The sequence below is a fragment of the Nerophis ophidion genome, linkage group LG08, assembly GCF_033978795.1.
Source record: "Nerophis ophidion isolate RoL-2023_Sa linkage group LG08, RoL_Noph_v1.0, whole genome shotgun sequence".
NCBI lineage: Eukaryota > Metazoa > Chordata > Actinopteri > Syngnathiformes > Syngnathidae > Nerophis > Nerophis ophidion.
This window is the reverse complement of record NC_084618.1, coordinates 24,406,234-24,417,568: the sequence shown is the minus strand read 5'-3', so window position 1 is coordinate 24,417,568 and position 11,335 is coordinate 24,406,234. Positions and strand designations below refer to the sequence as shown.

At 40.6% G+C, this 11,335-nt stretch overlaps 1 long non-coding RNA gene across 1 annotated transcript in view; it reads left to right on the top strand.

The window, feature by feature from the left end:
* Window positions 1-10,064, top strand: part of LOC133557032 (uncharacterized) — a 105,633-nt gene extending 95,569 nt beyond the window's left edge. The window contains exon 5 of the long non-coding RNA XR_009807653.1: window positions 9,941-10,064. This is a non-coding gene — a long non-coding RNA (uncharacterized LOC133557032). The remainder of the gene's footprint in view (window positions 1-9,940) is intronic.
* Window positions 10,065-11,335: the final 1,271 nt, after the last annotated feature.

Here is an 11,335-nt window from a genome sequence, read left to right as displayed (position 1 = left end):
GTGTATTTTGTTGTTTTTTTTGTTTTTTTTTGTTTTAAAAAAAAAAATGTCCTTTTCTCCCCTCTCTCAGGGGGTGACTTAGACAGGGCGGTTGCTGGTTGTTCCATCTCCATCGTTGGGGTCCCTGCGGGTGGGGTGGGTGGTCCCCGCGGCCCTGCGCTGGGTGGTCCTGTGGCGGCCGGCTCGGGTGGGGTGGCCTGGTGTGGGGGTGGGGGTGGGGTCGGTGGGTCTCTGGGTTCCCCCGGGCGGGGCGTCCCGTCTTTCTGCCCGTGTGGGGGGTTCTGTCTCGCTGGCTTGGGGTCTGGCCGTCCGCTGCTTCTCTCGTGCCCTGTCCTCTGCCGGGCGTCTCTGTCTGCGGCCTGCTGCCGGCTCTTCCGGGCGGCGCGGTGGGCCGGGCTCTGGGGTTCCCGCCGCTGGCCGGCCTGGCTGCGTGGGGCGGGTGATCCCTGGTTCCCTGGGCGCCACACCTGCTGTTTGGGTTGGGCTCTCTGGGCGGCTGGGTCCGCACTCTGGCTCCCACGCACACTAGTGGTCAAATATATTATACATACAAACACACATATACTAACACAACACACACCGTTACTCATACATACAAACGTCCATACATTGGTACCTACGCTCCCACATACATACACAAATACATTACATATCTACATACTCCAAGTCCGTCCATCCACGCGCACATTCACGGTACGAACATACATATACTGTACATATACATTCACTGTACAAACAAACATACATATACTGTACATATACATTTACTGTACAAACATTCATATACACATTCTGTTCATATTCAAGTACATATACATACATACATACACTCATGCACATAATCATGTTTCATCAAACATATATCAATGCTGTTGCCCTAGGGTAAACTGGCATATTGACAGATCTTAAACCAGTGTTACTATAATAATCTACAAGATTAATATAGATTTGCCTCTCTCTCTTCCCTTTAATATTTCGGTATTCCTTCTTCTTTTTTCTTTTTTTTTCTTTTTTCTTTTATTTTTTTTCTTTTTATTTATTTATTTTTTTGAATTATCTTTCTAGCTATCATTATGTATACATATCGTTGCATTTGAACAACTTTATTGTTGATAATAGAGGTCCAGTTTTAGTGTAAAAATGCTCATTGTCATTACTATATTATTTATTTCACTAACTGCTTATTTGCTATCACTTTTACGATCATATTTGTACATATTATGTATGTGCTGGTGTTGTTCTATTGTTGTTGTTGTTATTGTTGTATTTGCTGTTGTTGTTTTTGTCTCTCTGTCTAATCCAATTTATCCCCACAATTTCCCCCTCTGTCTTCCTTTTTTTCTCTTTCTATCCCCTCCTGCTCCGGCCCGGCTGCACCAAATGATAATATAAATACATTTAATAAAGTCACATTCAAATAAGACAACAAGAGAAGTATCTTACACTTCTCTTTTGTAAAGTAAATCTGAACAGCCGATATGGGCATTTACATCAACTATATGATTTGCCTGAGAAGCTGGACAGGACAAAAAAATAAAATAAATAAATAAAAATAAAAATAGTAGTATCGACTAGACACACTCCTGTACTTGGTATCATTACAATGGATGTTAGGTGTAGCTCCACCAATGGCGTTTATTTACATTGTGACGCCGGTGAGCTATGGTGTGTAGTGAAGCATGTTTAGCTATTCCTTGTCCTGCAGTGAGAATGGTACTTGTAAGAAATTCACTTTATTTGTCGCCATGGAGACGAGGATTAATGATTTAGAAGTAGCTAAAACACTGCCGACTGGGGCTGGACTTTCTAGCAAGGCATTTCTTCAAACACCCCTTCCTGAGGGCATTTCAGTGTTATAACTTCACCTTTATTGTTAGTTTTTAAGTCAAAATGTGTCCGTTCTCTCTTTTCTGTCTCTGCTTGTAAGTACTCCGGGATTGTGCGCTGCCGAACACGCTCCTCTGCTCGTAAACCAGCAATGACACGACGTGACGACGGGGGGATGCGCATACTTGCCAACCTTGAGACCTCCGAATTCGTGAGATTTGGGGGGGGTGTATATTTCTAGTTAGAATTCACTGAAATTCAAGTATTTATTATATGTGAATATATATGTGTGTTTTCATTACTGTGTGTGTGTATGCATACATATATATATATATATATATACATATACATATACATATGTGTGTATATAGATATAGTACAGTACAGTACACAGTTATTCTACTAACTGTACTGTACTTGCTGCTTACTTTAAAAAAATAACACTTACCTTTCACTATTTGAGTAGCCTTTGTTCTGCCATTTGAGAACTGGCGAGCGATCTCTGATCCTTCACGGATTTGTTGAAAACATCCCCAAATGAGAACGGGATGTTTCTTGCAGCTAACAGCAAAGCCATCTTTGTCTCGGCATATGTTACACCCTCGGGCCTCCGTTTAGCAAGGTGGCCTATAATACTGTGTTGCCGCCGCCTTGTGCTTCTCTGACCGTTCATGAGTGACTATATCCGTTCGTCCACCGTCTTATGGGTTATAGATAAACCTATGGATAACGGAGACATATATAACAGTCTCCTTTTAAGGTGAGAGAGGATGCTAAAGGCAATGCCTTTAAGGCACGCCCCCAATATTGTTTGTATGGCTAGAAATTTTGGACATTTCTTACTTGCCGTAGTTTTGAAGCAATGCATGATGGGAATCAGTGTATTAACGTGCCAGCTGGAATAAACCCACGCTGAGAAATAGCTGCCTACTTTATGGGTTATAGATAAACTTATGTATAACGGAGACGTATATAATAGTCTCCTTTTCAGGTGAGAAAGGACGCTAAAGGCAGTGCCTTTAAGGCACGCCCCTAAAATTGTTGTCCGGAAAATCGGGAGAATGGTTGTCCCGGGAGATTTTCGGTAGAGGCACTGAAATTCGGGAGTTTACCGGAAAATTCGGGAGGGTTGGCTAGTATGGTGTTGCCTCTAAAAAGTACAGGACTTTTTAGAGGCGGTATAGCACCGATTCATTAGTATCACGGTATTTTATTAATACCGGTACACCGTACAAACCTTATCAAAACCTAGCGTCCAAGATTGTCAAAATTATTGACCTAGAATGTTAAAAACTAATGTTAACAGTTGAAACTAGTTGGATTTTTTTATATGAAGGAATAGTGGGTCGCCAACCACACTCCACTTTCTGTTACTGAAATTAAATGTTAGCTAGCTTTAACGTCACACTCGCTGTTCATAACAATCAAGAAAATTTTTATGATTTAAGTCACGTTGACAGTAAAATGTGGTTGTAATTCTCCATAAAACTAAAAAATACTGCAAGTTTTCTGCGTATTGTGAAAGATACTCTATAGTGACCAATTAATGCATTTTTACACCCCTGTGCTAAAGTATAATGTATTGTGAGTAATATCATACTTGGGGGGGTTGGTGGTAGCCGGGGTGTATATTGTAGCGTCCCGGAAGAATTAGTGCTGCAAGGGTTTCTGGGTATTTGTTCTGTTGTGTTTATGTTGTGTTGCAGTGCGGATGTTCTCCCGAAATGGGTTTGTCATTCTTGTTCGGTGTGGGTTCACAGTGTGGCGCATATTTGTGACAGTGTTAAAGTTGTTTATACAGCCACCCTCAGTGTGACCTGTATTGCTGTTGCATTCACTTGTGTGTGTGTGTGTGTGTGTGTGTGTGTGTGTGTGTGTGTGTGTGTGTGTGTGTGTGTGTGTGTGTGTAAAAGACGTATGTATTGTGTGATTGAACCGGCACGCTGTTTATATTGAGGGAAAACAGACTTGATGACAGGTTTTAGAGGATGCTAAAGGCAGTGCCTTTAAGGCACGCTCCCAATATTGTTGTCCGGGTGGAAATCGTGAGGAATTCGGTAGAATGGTTGCTCCGGGAGATTTTTGGGAGGGGCACTGAAATTCAGGAGTCTCCCGGGAAAATCGAGAGGGTTGGCAAGTATGGTAATATTAATGTATTTGCAATAATAATGTTCATGTTCAGAGTTCCAATGTTCATAATGTTGATAATTAAGGTTGATCCGCTTTGGACTGGACTCTCGCGGCTGTGTTGGATCCATTATGGATTGAACTTTCACAGTATCGTGTTAGACCCGCTCGACATCCATTGCTTTCGTCCTCTCCAAGGTTTTAATAGTCATCATTGGGTCATCATTGTCACCGACGTCCCACTGGGTGTGAGTTTTCCTTGCCCTTATGTGGGCCTACCGAGGATGTCGTAGTGGTTTTTGTTGTGGTTTGTGCAGCCCTTTGAGACACTAGTGATTTAGGGCTATATAAGTAAGCATTGATTGATTTGAGGGCTTTAGAAAGAGCCTTGACGCACGCAACTAATCCTAGCCTCTAGTGCTATCATAGAAACGTGGCTTTGAAGATTGCCAAAGTTATTGACACTATTGTTAATAGTTGAAAGTAGTATTGAATTGAATTATTATATAAAGCGCTTTTCTAGAGTGACTCAAATCACTTTTACATAATGAAACCCAATATCTTAGTTACATTTAAACCAGTGTGGGTGGCACTGGGAGCAGGTGGGTAAAGTGTCTTGCCCAAGTAGACAACGCCAGTGACTAGAATGGCGGAAGCGGGAATTGAACCTAGAACCCTCAAGTTGCTGTCACGGCCACTCTACCAACCGACCTATGCCGCCCTGTCATACTGTTTTACTGTTTCTATATGTTGGAATTGTTACGTCTGTTTGGCATTGTGATGCCGGGTTCGATTCCCTCGAGGGTGCGTCAAGTGAACACAGCAAAGGTAAGAATATAAACAATTTATTTAACGAAAAGATGTATGAAACAAAACACTGGTGCTAATGAAAGGCAAACCAAAGACGCTAGCATAAAAGCTAGTATGTACAAAAATGAAAACTAAACTGGCACGTAGACACATAAAAGAGTAAAACAAAACATACAGCATGAGAGCTGGAATAAACAAATGGCTGAGCGTGAAAAGCTAGCGAGAATATACATACGATGACAGAGTGCAGGCGTAACTCGTTGCGTGAAAGCAAATTATGAACCCAGGCTGAACAAACAAAAGAGGACGGCTTATAAAGTGACGGTGATTATCTGTAGCAGGTGTGGGGGGCGTGAGCAGCAGGTGAACTGATGAGTGACCATGGTGACAAAGCAAACAGGAAATAAGGAGTCGGAGAAATATACAAAATAGAAAAATAAATAGTGTAGATCTGAGCAGCAGATCGCAACAGGAATAGTGGGTAGTCAACCACTTTAAACACAATATATTTTGTTCCTAAAATTAAATGTTAGCTAGCGAGCAGGTGCAGCTACGTAAAGCTTGAATCCTCCTTTTTATTCACGTCACACTTGCTGTTAATAACAAACAACACGATTTTTATGATTTAAAGGCCTACTGAAACCCACTACCACCGACCACGCAGTCTGATAGTTTATATATCAATGAGGAAATATTAACATTGCAACACATGCCAATACGGCCTTTTTAGTTTACTAAAATGCAATTTTAAATTTCGCGCGAAGTATCCTGTTGAAAACGTCGCGGAATGATGACGCTTATGTTGACGCGTGCGTTTGACGTCACCGGTTGTAGCGGACATTTTTTTCCAGCCCTATCCCAGCTATAAGCAGTCTGCTTCAATCCCATAACTACACAGTATTCTGGACATCTGTGTTGCTGAATCTTTTGCAATTTGTTCAATTAATAATGGAGACTATAAAGAAGAAAGATGTGAGTGGGAAGCGGTGTATTGCAGCCGCCTTTATCAACACAAACACAGCCGGTGTTTCCTTGTTTACATTCCCGAAGATGAAGCTTTACTATGGAACAGAGCGGTCAAGCGAAGATGGTTCCCGACCACATGTCAACCGGCAGGTTTTGGTGAGAAAATTATGGCAATAAGTCGGCTCTTACCGTAGACACGAGCGGATAGCTTGCATCGTTCCTCTTGCACCTGTCAAAGAGGCAGCTGTGGACTCTCTTGCCTCCTCCGACCGGCCTCCCCCGAACGTGGGATGCTTCCACCGTGTAGGAGGGGGAAAAAAAGCTCAGCCTGGCCCCAACGGCTGCCTTCGCTTTGCCTCGTCGAGAAACGTGGCTTCCCTCAGAGACACTGGCGGTCACCACACCCGTGGCCACACCCCTCCGACTTTCAGGTACCATATAATCTCACTAAAACACTATTAACACAATAGGCAGATACGGGATTTTCCAGAATTATCCTAGTAAATGTGTCTAATAACATCTGAATCGCTCCCACTGCCCTCGCCCTTTTTTTCTAGTCCTTCACTCTAACTTTCCTCAGCCAGGAATCTTTCATCCTCGCTCAAATTAAATGGGGAAATCGACGCTTTCTCGGTCCGAATCGCTCTCGTTGCTGGTGGCCATGATTGTAAACAATGTGAGGATGTGGGGAGCTCCACAACCCATGACGTCACGCACACATCGTCTGCTACTTCCGGTACAGGCAAGGCTTTTTTATTAGCGACCAAAAGTTGCAAACTTTATCGTCGATGTTTTCTACTAAATCCTTTCAGCAAAAATATGGCAATATTGCAAAATGATCAAGTATGACACATAGAATGGACCTGCTATCCCCGTTTAAATAAGAAAATCTCATTTCAGTAGGCCTTTAAGTCATGGGTCCACGTTAATCAATTCATGGTAAATCAGCATAATACAGTCATCTCACAAGTTAATCATCAGAGTATGTACATTGAATTATTGACATTATTTACAATTTGGGGGAGGGGTGTTATGTGGAGGGAGTTAGATTTGGTTGCTATCAGCACTTACAATCTGAGAAATGGACATTGTAACAGTGGAGGTCTGACTTGGTAGGATATGTACAGCGAGCTCAGAAAGCAAGTGACACTGAAGTGGGGATTTATCCGAAAGAACCAATTTCAGCAAAGTGGCCATTGTTCCACCTGCACTCAGACTAACATCTTACAGCTGTCAGTCGTAAATAAAACTTGGGGGAAAGTGCAGCGCTGTAGGTGGCGGCCTCCCTGCCAAATTGGCTTCCACTGACTTCTATTCATATCAGGCACGCTCCCCGTCTAACCACAACTTAGGGGCCACTTTCAGAGGGGTGTAATTTCTCCAAATTGTTCACGTGACGTGAAATGCTTGTTCAAGCCGTGACAGGACCAGGTTCTGGTGGTCCTCGGTGGGGGAAATCCTACTTCGCTTGCAGACAGACGGGTTGCTGCTAACGGGGTGTTGGCGGCGTGTTCGCGGCCCGCTGCCCCCAATCCAAAGGCGGGCCGGTCGCCCCGGCGTCCATCAGCGGCGCGGTGGAGAATGAACGTGTCGCGTCAGGTGTCGGCGGACGAGCATCGCTGGTTAGATCGCCACTTATCCTACACAAGGCCTCCGTGGCGGCTGAATGAGCGCAAAGAGCGGCCCTGATCCAATTAGAGATGATTTTGTTTGCTTTTGTGTGCGACGCGCTCTCTCTCTCTCTCTCTCCCTCCACAGAGAGAGGGGTCCTTTTATTTTTAGAGGCTCGTAAATCACTCCCAGGCTTAAATTGAAGCTACATGCAAAGAAGAGCGGCGGTGTGACGTCGCCACGTCAGGTTTACGTGTGAGTTCCCCCAGCCCCTTGCCAGAAGAACCCCGGCGGTCGCGAGCGATGGTCCAGATGTGCGCCATATGCAGATTCGCGGACTCCGAGGGTGGCAATGGTGTCCTCGGCGGCGGCGGCGGAGGAGGGCTGAAGTCGCCTCTGGTGTGAAGATTGGCGAAAGGGCTAATTAGCCCGTGGCAGCTGGTGGCGCACAACGTTAAATATAACCTCACACCCAAATTGTTGCTAGAATCTTGGCGGAGATTCACATCCTCACAGATGTTCAAGTGAGCGAAGAACACAACCCTTTTGTTTCTTTGCCATATTCAATAAAAAGGGTCCGTTTGCAACTAGAGATGTCCGATAATAGCTTTTTTGCCCATAATATGCCGATATTGTCCATCTCTTAATTACCGATTCCGATATCAACCGATGCCGATACATACAGTCGTGGAATTAATGTGGGAATAGTCTCAAAGCGCTTTGAGTACCTTGAGGGTCAAAATGCGCCATACAAGTATAACCCATTTACCATTTAATTAGGGATGTCCGATAATGACTTTTCTGACGATATTCCGATATTGACCAACTCTTAATTACCGATACCGATATATACAGTTATGGAATTAACACATTATTATGCCTCATTTTGTTGTGATGCCCCGCTGGATGCATTAAACAATGTAACAAGGTTTTCCAAAATAAATCAACTCAAGTTATGGAAAAAAATGCCAACATTCCACTGACATATTTATTATTGAAGTCAAAAAGGGACGGCGTGGCGCAGTGGAAGAGTGGCCGTGCGCAACCTGAGGGTCCCTGGTTCAATCCCCACCTAGTACAAACCTTGTCACGTTCGTTGTGTTCTGAGCAAGACACTTCACCCTTGCTCCTGATGGGTGCTGGCTATGCCTTGCATGGCAGCTCCCTCCATCAGTGTGTGAATGTGTGTGTGAATGGGTGAATGTGGAAATAGTGTCAAAGCGCTTTGAGTACTTTGAAGGTAGAAAAGCGCAATACAAGTACAACCCATTTACCATTTAACGTGCCTCAAAACAGCAGCTTGGAATTTGGGATAAGCTCTCCCTGAGAGAGCATGAGGAGGTTGAGGTGGGCGGGGTTGAGTTGGTGGTGGGGGGTGTTGTATATTGTAGCATCCCGAAAGAGTTGGTGCTGCAAGGGGTTCTGGGTATTTTTTCTGTTGTGTTTATGTTATGTTACGGTGCGGATGTTCTACCGAAATGTGTTTGTCATTCTTCTTTGGTGTGGGTTCACAGTGTGGCGCATATTTGTAACAGTGTTAAAGTTGTTTATACGGCCACCCTCAGTGTGACCTGTATGGCTGTTGATCAAGTATGCCTTGCATTCCCTTGTGTGTGAGAAAAGTCGTAGATATTATGTGACTGGGCCGGCACGCAAAGGCAGGGCGTTTAAAGTTTATTGGCGCGCTGTTCTTCTCCCTACGTCCATGTACCACTATGTACAGCAACGTTTTAAAAGGTCACAATTTTACTTTTTGAAACCGATACCGATAATTTCCGATGTTACATTTTAAAGCATTTATCGACCGATATTACCGGCAGCCTGATATTATCGGAAAACCTCTTCTTGTAACCTAATATGTATGAATATACATATACATATACATATACATATACATATATATATATATATATATATATATATATATATATATATATATATATATATATATATATATATATATATATATATATATAGACAATGGGGCAAAAAAGTATTTAGTCAGCCACCGATTGTGCAAGTTCTCCCACTTAAAATGATGACAGAGGTCTGTATTTTTCATCATATGTACATTTCAACTGTGAGAGACAGAATGTGAAAAAAAATCCAGGAATTCATATTGTAGGAATTTTAAATAATTTATTTGTAAATTATAGTGGAAAATAAGTATTTGGTCAACTATTCAAAGCTCTCACTGATGGAAGGAAGTTTTGGCTCAAAATCTCACGATACATGGCCCCATTCATTATTTCCTTAACACGGATCAATCGTCCTGTCCCATTAGCAGAAAAACAGCCCCAAAGCATGATGTTTGCACCCCCATGCTTCACAGTAGGTGTGGTGTTCTTGGGATGCAACTCAGAATTCTTCCTCCTCCAAACACGACGAGTTGAGTTTATACAAAAAAGTTCTATTTTGGTTTCATCTGACCACATGACATTCTCCCAATCCTCTGCTGTATCATCCAAGTATCCATTTTGGTATAATCTCAACTCATCGTGTTTGGAGGAAGAAGAATACTGAGTTGCATCCCAAGAACACCACACCTACTGTGAAGCATATATGTGTGTGTGTATTTATTTATTTTTTTACCACACAGACAATCGGACAATGTATTGGAAAGCTCCATTCCCAACTTCCTGGATGTGAATTGCTACCGGCAATCAAGCCAGCTGATTGTGAAAGAATACAAGATGGCTACCAGAGAGTCTGTTGCACAGAGGTAAGTGAGCTGCATTCTGGTTTGTCATGGTGAATGCGAGACATTTTTAACATGATTAAAGTGCAGTCAAACGAAAACTAAGTTTAGCATGGCTGCCGACTGCAATAAGCTATTGTTTTTGTTTTAACCTCTGCTGTATATACAAGTGGGTGTATATATATATATACATATATATATATATATACATATACATATACATATATATATATACATATATATATATACATATATATATATATATATATATATATATATATATATATATATATATATATACATATATATATATATATATATATATATATATATACATATATATATATATATATATATACATATATACATATATATATATATATATATATATATATACATATACATATATATATATATATATATATATATATACATATATATATATATATATATATATATATATATATACATATATATATATATATATATATATATATATACATATATATATATATATATATATATATATATATACATATATATATATATATATATATATATATATATATATATATATATATATATATATACATATATATATATATACACATATACATATATATATATATATATATATATATATATATATATATATATATATATATGTATATATATATATATATATGTATATATATATATATATATATATATATATATATATATATGTAGTACAGGCCGAAAGTTTGGACACACCTTCTCATTCTTTATTTTCATGACTATTTACATTGTAGATTGTCACTGAAGGCATCAAAACTATGATTGAACACATGTGGAGTTATGTACTTAACAAAAAAAGGTGAAATAACTGAAAACATGTTTTATATTCTCGTTTCTTCAAAATAGCCACCCTTTGCTCTGATCACTGTTTTACACACTCTTGGCATTCTCTCGATGAGCGTCAAGAGGTAGTCACCTGAAATGGTTTTAAATTTCACAGGTGTGCCTTATCAGCGTTGATTAGTGGAATTTCTTGCTTTATCAATGGGGTTGGGACCATCAGTTGTGTTGTGAATGAGAAGGTGTGTCCAATCTTTTGACCTGTAGTGTGTGTGTGTGTGTATATATATATATATATATATATATATATATATATATATATATATATATATATATATATATATATATATATATATATATATATTAGGGGTGGGCAAATTAATGCGTTAATTACGAGTTAACTCATCAATCTATTAACGCCGACAATTATTTTATCGCACATTTGCCTATGTTGTTTAC